This window comes from Myotis daubentonii, chromosome 2 (genome assembly GCF_963259705.1).
Source record: "Myotis daubentonii chromosome 2, mMyoDau2.1, whole genome shotgun sequence".
Lineage (NCBI taxonomy): Eukaryota > Metazoa > Chordata > Mammalia > Chiroptera > Vespertilionidae > Myotis > Myotis daubentonii.
In genome coordinates this window covers 74,865,274-74,874,440 of record NC_081841.1, presented here as the reverse complement: position 1 = coordinate 74,874,440, position 9,167 = coordinate 74,865,274, and the positions used below count along the sequence as shown (strand labels likewise).

At 46.2% G+C, this 9,167-nt stretch overlaps 1 protein-coding gene across 5 annotated transcripts in view; it reads left to right on the top strand.

Moving 5' to 3' along the window:
• The first annotated feature begins 893 nt into the window (after positions 1 to 893).
• NAP1L1 (nucleosome assembly protein 1 like 1) overlaps positions 894 to 9,167 on the top strand; it is a 34,053-nt gene continuing 25,779 nt past the window's right edge. For 2 of the 5 annotated variants that reach the window (XM_059683667.1, XM_059683666.1), the window contains exon 1: positions 895 to 1,042. The gene's annotated coding sequence lies outside the window, so the exon portion shown is untranslated. Of the gene's footprint in view, positions 1,043 to 9,167 lie in introns of all 5 variants that reach the window. The other 3 variants (XM_059683668.1, XM_059683669.1, XM_059683670.1) reach the window with 3 other exon arrangements.

The window sequence follows — 9,167 nt, the reverse complement described above, 5'->3', positions numbered from 1 at the left end:
CCCTTCAGTCCGCAGGCCGACGCTCTATCCACTGAGCCAAACCGGTTTCGGCATTACTAAGCATTTTTACACTTGATCTCCCCCCTAGAAAGCGTCTGGGAACCCGGGCCACACTTTGAGAACCACTGTTTCAAGAGCGACTCTTGGTCAATCCAACATCAATGGAAAAATACGCCCAACCGTTCGGCAGTCTTGAGCATTTACAGGGGATTTACTTTTTTTTTTTTTCCAGAAAGATGAGCCAAGTCTATTCTCATTAGAAAGCATCCAGAGAAAACACAAACGCGTGCCTCTTTCCTCCACCCAAAGAACTGAAGCAAACATGAGGGACCACCAGTCAAGGCAAAGGATGCTGAAGTTGGGATGAGGGGCACCCGTGGAAGCCACGGAGATCCACTCTCAGGAGACGCAAAACCAGTAGAAGCCGCCGCTGAGGGGGTCAGGAGGAAAGCGCTGTTGTTCTTTAGGGGGAGAAAATGGTTACCCGGGAAAGGGAGACGCAGGAATTAGGAACCAAAATGCGCTCCCATCACGTTGGGGCGAGCCGGGACCCGACGGCTGGCGGCCCTCCTCCCTCCCCTTCATCCTCTGCCAGCATCACGCCAAGGGGGAGCGAGGCGCCTAGAGACGAAACGCGAAGTTCGAGGCCTTTCCCGGGACGAAGAGGATGGAAATGTCCTTTCCAGAGCAGCGGATAAAACGCGACGCGGCCCGGGTCGTAGTAGGGGGCGGAAGCGGGAGCGGGGGAACCCGAGCTGCGCGCCGAGGGCGGGGAGGTGGTTAGAGAAGAAGGACGGTTCTGTTGCTAAGCGACTCGTCCTGGGCCCGCCTCCCGCTCGCGTTGCTAGGCGACGGCGAAGCCGGGGGGAGGGCGGCGGAGTGGCCTTACGTGCTGACGCTAATTGTATATGAGCGCGAGCGGCGGGCTCTTGGGTCTTTTTTAGCGCCATCTGCTCGCAGCGCCGCCTCCTGCTCCTCCCGCCGCTGCCCTGAGTCACGGACTGCGCAGCTCCGGCCGCCGGGCGCCCCGTGATCGCCATCGGTAACGGATGGGGGCCTGAACGAGAAGGGGGGACGGGATGTCGGCCGGGCGGTCGGCGCGGAGGGTCGGGTCGGAGGGATGGGGGGCCCGATCGGGGCCGCGGGGCGAGTCCGCGGCTCCCGGCTCGTTCTGCGAGGCCAGAGCCCGGGCCGTCCGCCGAGTGTCGACCCCATCGCCCGAGAGGGCCCCGGGATCAGCCTGCGCCTCTTTTCGGGGACGGCTGAGGAGGCGCGGGGGTTGGTGCGGCCTGCGAGGGTCGGGGGCCGTGCCCGGCGGCGCCGCGGGACCCCGAGCGCCACCGGCTTCTCCGCGTGGCCGGGGGCGAGGCCGCGGCGTCGGTCGGGCGCCCGGAGGGGGCGAGGACGACGCTGCCGGCTCCCGGATCGCCGGCCCGGCTCGCCGGCCCGGCTCGGTTGCAGAGCCGACGGCCGGGCTCGACGTCCCCGTTTCCTCAAAATTAATACCCGGAGGAGGCCGCTGGGGGATGGAAAGAGCGGCGGAGGCTGCGAATTCCGATGGGAGGGAGGGAGGGGCCGTGAAGGGATGAGGCCCCGGGGCGGGGAGGCTGCGGGCTCCCGGGCGCTCCGCCCCCTGGAGGGGGCGACGGTGTGGGGCCGGGAGGCCCCGGCGGGTTCCCGCACACGTGGCCGCCACCTGGGGCGGGTCGGAGACCCCAGCTCCAGCGGCCCTTTCTTGCGGAAAGTTGCAGAAAGGGTGGGATGGAAGCATGAGCAGTGAACAATGAGTCCAGCCCTGGGGTGTCCGGCTCTTAACCTGCCTCTGTTTGGTCTTCATCTCTCTATGGACACAGGAGGAAAGGTGAATGTCAGGTGATGGGTGGCAGCGTCTCAGGATATTTCTGTGTGCCTCAGGTAGAGCTGGGATTTGGATGGGTGTCTGGCCAGGCTTTTTTGTTGGGGGAGGATTGATCCTAACTAATGTAGTCCTTGAACGGCTCTAAAGGGGCAATACCACAGGCTCGCAGTGTCTTTCATTCTAGGACTTGCACTGCTTTCTCTTATTGAAGTTCCCAGAAGAGAGAGGTTCTTTGACTTGAAGCAAAACTGTGTGCTGTACAAGGAAACCAGATTACCGTAGGCTAATCAATATGAACACGAGTTAAGTTCCTGCACCACCTACTCAACGTCATAATGAACCAACATTGAGGGGAACCACCATATCCGAGGACCTGCTGCGTTTAGGATTATTTAGAACTGGGGGGGGGAGCAGGTAGCTCAGTTGGTTAAGAGTGTTGACCTGTTATGCCAAGGTTGTGGGTTGATCCCCATCAGGGCAAATACAGGAATCAATGAATGCATGAATGGAACAACAAAGTCAGTGTTTCTCCCTTTATAAAATCAATAATTTTTAAAAACGAGGTAAAAGATTTACAGCGATCCTCTGGGAGTATTAATGAGTATCAAATGCTTGTTCAAAAATGGGCCCCATTTAAACGTGCGTTTGTTTTTTAGGAAGCCTGAAGGGTAGATGGAACTAAACATCTAATATAATCTTGACTTCATAGATTGTTTTTCTTACTTCATTTATAGCATTTAAAAATTTTACCTGTACCAACACTTAATACAAAATGCTATTGATCATTTAAAAAATAATTAATTTTACAGGACCATTGACTTTGTAAATGTTTTATTTTTTAGAGGGAGGAAAAGAGAGGGCTAGAGAGATGGAAACATCTATGAGAGACATCCATCTATTGCTTCCTGGTTGCCCCCTACTGGGCGATCTAGCACACAGCCTGGGCAATGTGCCCTGACCAGGAATCAACTGGTGACTTCTTGGTTCATGGGTTAGCGCCCAACCGTCCAGCCACACCAGCCAGGCGCTTTTGCTCACTTTATTACTTACATAACTTGTCCGTGTTATCTCCAGATTATTGATTTGATTCTAAACATTAATTATATAGTCCTTTTGTAGGAAAGGGGGCTAAAAGCAGCAGGATCTGTTTGATTTCAAGATGTTAAAGAACAAAATTAAGCCGAGTACATTTGAAGATCTAATTGGCTTTTTTAAAGGATGGGTAGCATCCCATCCACCCCTTTGAGGGTTTGTACCAAATGGAAGCTTTTTATGGGAAGAGTAGGGCAAAGTTGCTATTAACAAAAAGAAAACAGGGTTGTTTTCAGCAGGGAGGCTTCTTTTATTGATTTCAGAGGAAGGGAGAGGAAGAGACAAATAGAAACATCAATGATGAGAGAGAATCGCCGATTGGCTGTCTCCTGCACACCCCCTACTGGAGATCAAGCCTGCAACCCCTAGCATGTGCCTTTGACGAATTAAATCAGGGACCCTTCAGCCCTCAGCCTGATGCTCTTTCCACTGAGCCAAACCAGCTAGGGCTGGGAGGTTTCTGTTATACAGTTGCCTCTTTCCAAGGGGGTGGAGGGGGGCAAGGAGATGGTCCATGGGACAGATTACTTAATTGGTGTTGAGCAAAAAATTCCAGATTGATTAAGATGGTTTCTGGGAAACAGTCATCATTGATGTTTCTATCTCTCCCTTCCTCTCTGAAATCAATAAAAACATATGTTTTTAAAAAGATTGTTTTTGGGAGAGGATGAAACTCCAATTAGATCAGGTATTAAATCTAGGTTTGGTATCATGGGCTTTTAGCATGAGTGAGGCCATTTTGGGTATCTGGTTTTCTCTTTAACAATGTCAAAATAAAATACCACTTTGCTTACTCTGTTCACTTTTTGCTTGGTTATAAATTTGAAATACTAATGAAAGAAAGGATTAGAAGGAATGGATCCTGATTATTTTAGAAAACTAATGATCTAATCAGATCCTCAAGTCTAACCAAATCTGTGATTACTTGTATTCTTAGTTGATTCTTTGAGTAAATATTTTAGCTCTTATTTGAATATATATCATACATTATGAACCAAAAAAGCAAATTGGTTTTCTAGAATTGTGATGATGGTGTGAAGAAAAAGATTGGGGGATGGAGTAGTATTTATAACATTCTTTACATGAAAGAACCTATAAGTCCCATTTCATCTGAATAAGAAGTTCTTTCATGTTGGGCAGAGTAGGGGTTAGAAGGTGAATGCTGTCATTTTCACTCATCCTTGTAAGTTGTTTAGTACAGTGACAGAAGACCACCAGATCACATTACTGGGCTTGCCACAGAAGGTAACCCGTGTACTTCTGGTTATCAACTGCCTTTTACTGCTACATACTTGTTCTGAAGGTTACTATATTTTGATTTTTATTGGGAAAGGGGGCTGTAATTTTGAAGAGTTTATTTGGATTATTTTCTAAGGTAAATCAGGTACAGAAGAACACAATAGTCAGCACTTATTGGGTAATTATTCAGTAACATTTTAAATTCTGCATGTATTATTAACTGATATAGTGCTCCTGGAGGTAGGTAGTATGACCATTTTATTTTATTTTTTTTAAAGGGGAGAATTATGATTTTTATTTTTATTTTAATATATTTTATTGATTTTTTACAGAGAGGAAGGGAGAGGGATAGAGAGTTAGAAACATCGATGAGATGTTTCTGCACACCCCCTACTGGGGATGTGCCCACAACCAAGGTACATGCCCTTGACCGGAATCGAACCTGGTACCCTTGAGTCCGCAGGCTGACGCTCTATCCACTGAGCCAAACCAGTTAGGGCTATGACCATTTTATTGAGAAAATTGGATAGTTGGAAGAACTTATCCAAGGATGCATAACTGAGCAATGATGATTTATGAATAGGATTTTGTATTGCTTTAAAAGGGAAGGTTACCTTGACTTAAATTATTATGCTGTACATCAGTTTGGAATTCAAAAGCCCTCTTGGGTTTCACTATGCTGAAGTTGTCTTCCAACATATGTTGAAGTTGTCTTCCAACATATGTCATATTTCAGGTGAATAAAATATGCTTGCGTGTATTTCCAAATATCAGTCCAATCCAGTACATTTCTTTGCCATTGGATCAGATAATACCTTAGGTAATGAGATCCCTTGAACAGAAGATAGTGCTCTCAAGTAGGTGTTCATTCTGCTTGGGACTAAAGTACTGAGGCCCTGGACCCCTGAAAATGTTAATGGAGCAGCAATACTTGAAAGACAGATTTATTGAAGTGCATTTGGAATGAGGTCTGAGGTAAAGGGAAATATTACCTATTAACTCTTTTGTTTTAAAACGTGTAGTTTGTAGCATTTGGCATAATCCATGGGGCAGTAGGCTGATAGAGAAGGCACCTTGGTATTTGGGGAATGGTGGATTGGGTATGGGTTTTAAAAGTCAGATTTTAATTCCTAGTTTCTTCACTTAACCTCTGGTGTGTTGCTGAGCAAGTTGCTTACTATTTTATCTGTAAACTAGAGGCCTGGTGCACAAAAATTTGTGCACTGGGGGGGGCAGTGGGGGTCCCTCAGCCGGCCTGTGCCCTCTCGCAGTCTGGGACCCCTCGGGAGATAATGACCTGCTGGCTTAGGCCTGCTCCCGGGTGGCAGAGGGCAGGCCCAATCCCTAGGTGCAGCCCCTGGTCGGGCTCAGAGCAGGGCCGATTGGGGAGTTGGGGCGCCTTCCCCTGTCATGCACAGAGCAGGGCAGATTGGGAGGTTGCGATGCCATCTTCAGTCACGCTCAGGCACCCACTGGGGTGCCTGGGTGAGGGGATGATGGCTGTTTGCAGCTGGTCACACACCCTTCAGGGTGGGGGTCCCCACTGGGGTGCCTGGCCAGCCTGGGTGAGGGGATGATGGCTGTTTGCAGCTGGTCACACACCCTTCAGGGTGGGGGTCCCCACTGGGGTGCCTGGCCAGTCTGGGTGAGGGGCTGAGGGCTGTTTTCAGGCCGACTGAAGCTCCCAACTGCTCCTTTTTTTATTTTTATTTTTTATTCTGGGCCAGCTTTAGCTCCTGCTCCAGCTCTGAGGCTTCTGCTGCTGAAAGAAGGTATCTGGTTTGTTTCAGTTCTATAATCGAAACACTGTATAACTCCAGCTCTAAGATCCTGGCCTCTCTGAAAGCAGGTTTCTGGGGTTTTGTTTAGCTTCTATATTTGTTACAGTGTTTCTTAAACTGCAGGCTCAGAGGCAGGCAAAGCAGGCGGGGAGCATTGGTTTCCTCCGTCACTGAAGCAAGCAAGCCTCATGTTAGTTTCAAGCTGCCTGGCTGCCGGCCGCCATCTTGGCTGGCAGTTAATTTGCATATCTCGCTGATTAGCCAATGGGAAGGGTAGCGGTCATACGCCAATTACCATGTTTCTCTTTTATTAGATAGGATAAGAGGAAAGCTTAATCCACTATAGAATAAGGCCCTATAAATGTTAACTTTCCTGCTCATTGAAAGTAAGGAGAACTTACTTAGAACTGGGTTTATTGCATTGATAAGTTACTTGATAGCTCATGTCTGGACATCTAACTATTATAAGATCATAAAATAATCAGTTTATGGTCTGATTCTATCACTTGCTACCCTCTTTTTCTCCACTGAAAGGTTTTCTTTGCATTCAAGTTCTCAGGTTAACGTATGCTTTCAGTCCTGATGAACCTTATCTTTCCATTGAGATCTATATATTATGTATTTTGGATGAGAATCATTGATTGGCTGCCTCCTGCACTCCCCCTACTGGGGATGGAGCACACAACCCAGGCACGTGCCCGTGATGGGAATTGGACCTGGAACCCTTCAGTCCGCAGGCCGATGTTCTATCCACTGAGCCAAACCAGCTAGGGCGAACCTTTCACCTTTTTATCTCTAGTAACTAGAGGCCCGATGCACAAAATTCGTGCAAGGGGCTCAGGCCCTTGAAGCCCCGGCTTCGTCCGGAAGGTCTTTCAGATGGTGGTCCGGACTGTCGTTCTGCTGTTTGGTCTAACCAGCATATTAGCTCTTTATTATACAGGATGCTTTTCCTTAAAGTTGGTTTTCTAATGTTAGTACAGTGATACCAGTTTTATTTTTTTGGTTAGGATTGTGTTTCATTCACAATTTTTAATGGGGCCCTTTAGTTTAAATACTTATTAAGAAACATTTGGATATCCTTTTTGCCCCTCATTTCTTATATCTTAGACCTTCCATTTGGGATCACTTGCCTTCTGCTTGAAGAAGGTTCGTATAGAATTTATTAGTGAGAGTGCTGGAGAAATTTTTGCCTAAAAGTTTATCTTCATACTTAAAAGATGTTTTGGTTAGGCATAATATTCTAAAAATCCTTGTCTGGCTAGCGAGGCTCACTGGTTGAGCATTGATCCGTGAATCAAGAGGTTACTGGTTGGATTCCCCATCAGAGCACATACCCAGGTTGCAGGCTTGATCCCCAGTAGGGGGCATGGAGGAGGCAGTTGATCAATGATTCTCATCATTGATGGTTCTATTTCTTCTGCTCTCTCTCTGAAATCAATTAAACAATATATTTAAAATCCTTTGTTATTTTCAGCATGTTAAGCATAACAGCACATTCTGTTGTCTTTTGGTATTACTGAAGAGAAAAAAGAACTGTCTTAATTATCCTGATTGGGATTTGTAGGACTATCAGTCATTAGTTCTAGAAAAATTTTTGCTCTTAATTTCTTCAAATATTCTGCCCATTCTCTCCTCTATTCCTAGAATTTGTGTTAAATCTTAGATCTAATTTGTGTTAGACTTTATTGTATCCCAAAATGCCTTTGAACTATAGTGTTTCCCATCCTTTAGTTTCCACCATATTTTGGAAGATTTCTTCTAAGCTTGCTTCCAGCTAACTTAATTCTCTTTCTAGCTGTGTTTAGCCTGCTGTTAATCCTACCTATTTTTTTTCTAGAAGTTCTTTTTATTTCTTTGCCAAAGTAGCTATATCACCTTTAATAGATGACTGATCCTTATAGATAACGGATGCAGGCATTGTATTTTCAAATACAGTTAACATGGTTGTTTTTGTCTATGTTTATGGTTATACATTTGTAGCCTTTTTGATAATATTTAAATCTTTATAGACTGGTTTCTATTTTGTTCTTTTCTGTTGCCCCTATTGCTCTTGAAAATTACTTTAATGAATTATTTCAGGTCTAGGATGAAAGTGCCTTTCGCTTATATTTGGACATGCTATCTGAGACCACTTCAAGCTCCTAGTTTGGGGTTTTGAGGGCAACACTGATGATATGAATTTGGGTTTTTATCCAGGATAACTGGTTTATTATCCCTGAGAATTTAGCACTTTGGGTTACTGCTTAATTGAGGAGGGTTGTCATAAAGACTCCTCAACTTGAAAAGGTCCAGAGCTTTTGATTTCACCCTACAATAGCTTAAATTTGTGGTCGGCACTTGCCCTCATGACAAAAGGGACTTCCTTCTACTTATCTTTTTGCTTCCTCTTTTGCCTTTTGTTTGGGGTTAGGAATTCTTTACTATCTTACTCGTATTTTTTTTTGCTTTTAGGGTTTTAACAAATACTGTTTTTCTTTTTTTAAAAATATTGTTGGGGTGGGGTAAGAGGTCAACCGAAGGACTTGTATGTATGCATATAAGCATAACCAATGGACACAAGACACTGGGGGGGGGGGGGCGTGGAGTGAGGGCATGTGCGGAGGGAGGGAAGTAGGGGAGGCCGGGGGACGGTCAATGGGGGAAAAAAGGAGACATGTACTACTATTTGTAATCTTTAAACAATAAAGATTTTGGTTAGGATTGTGTTTCATTCACAATTTTTAATGGGGCCCTTTAGTTTAAATACTTATTAAGAAACATTTGGATATCCTTTTTGATATTGATTTCAGAGAGGAAGGGAGAGGGAGAGAGAGAGATTTAAAAATCAATAATGAGAATCGCCTTAACCGGTTTGGCTTGGTGGATAGAGCGTTGGCCTGAGGACTGAGGGGACCTGGGTTCGATTCTGGTCAAGGGTATGTACCTTGGTGGCAGCACATCCCCAGTGGGAGGTGTGCAGGAGGCAGCTGATCGATGTTTCTCTCTCATCGATGTTTTAAACTCTCTATCCCTCTCCCTTCCTCTTTGTAAAAAATCAATAAAATATATTTAAAAAAAATAATGAGAATCATTGATTGGCTCCCTCCTGCACACCCCCCTACTGGGGATCAAGCCTGGTCAAGCCCGAAACCCAGGCATGTGCCTTTGACCGGAATCAACCTGGGACCCTTCAGTCCCCAGGCCGGTGCTCTGTC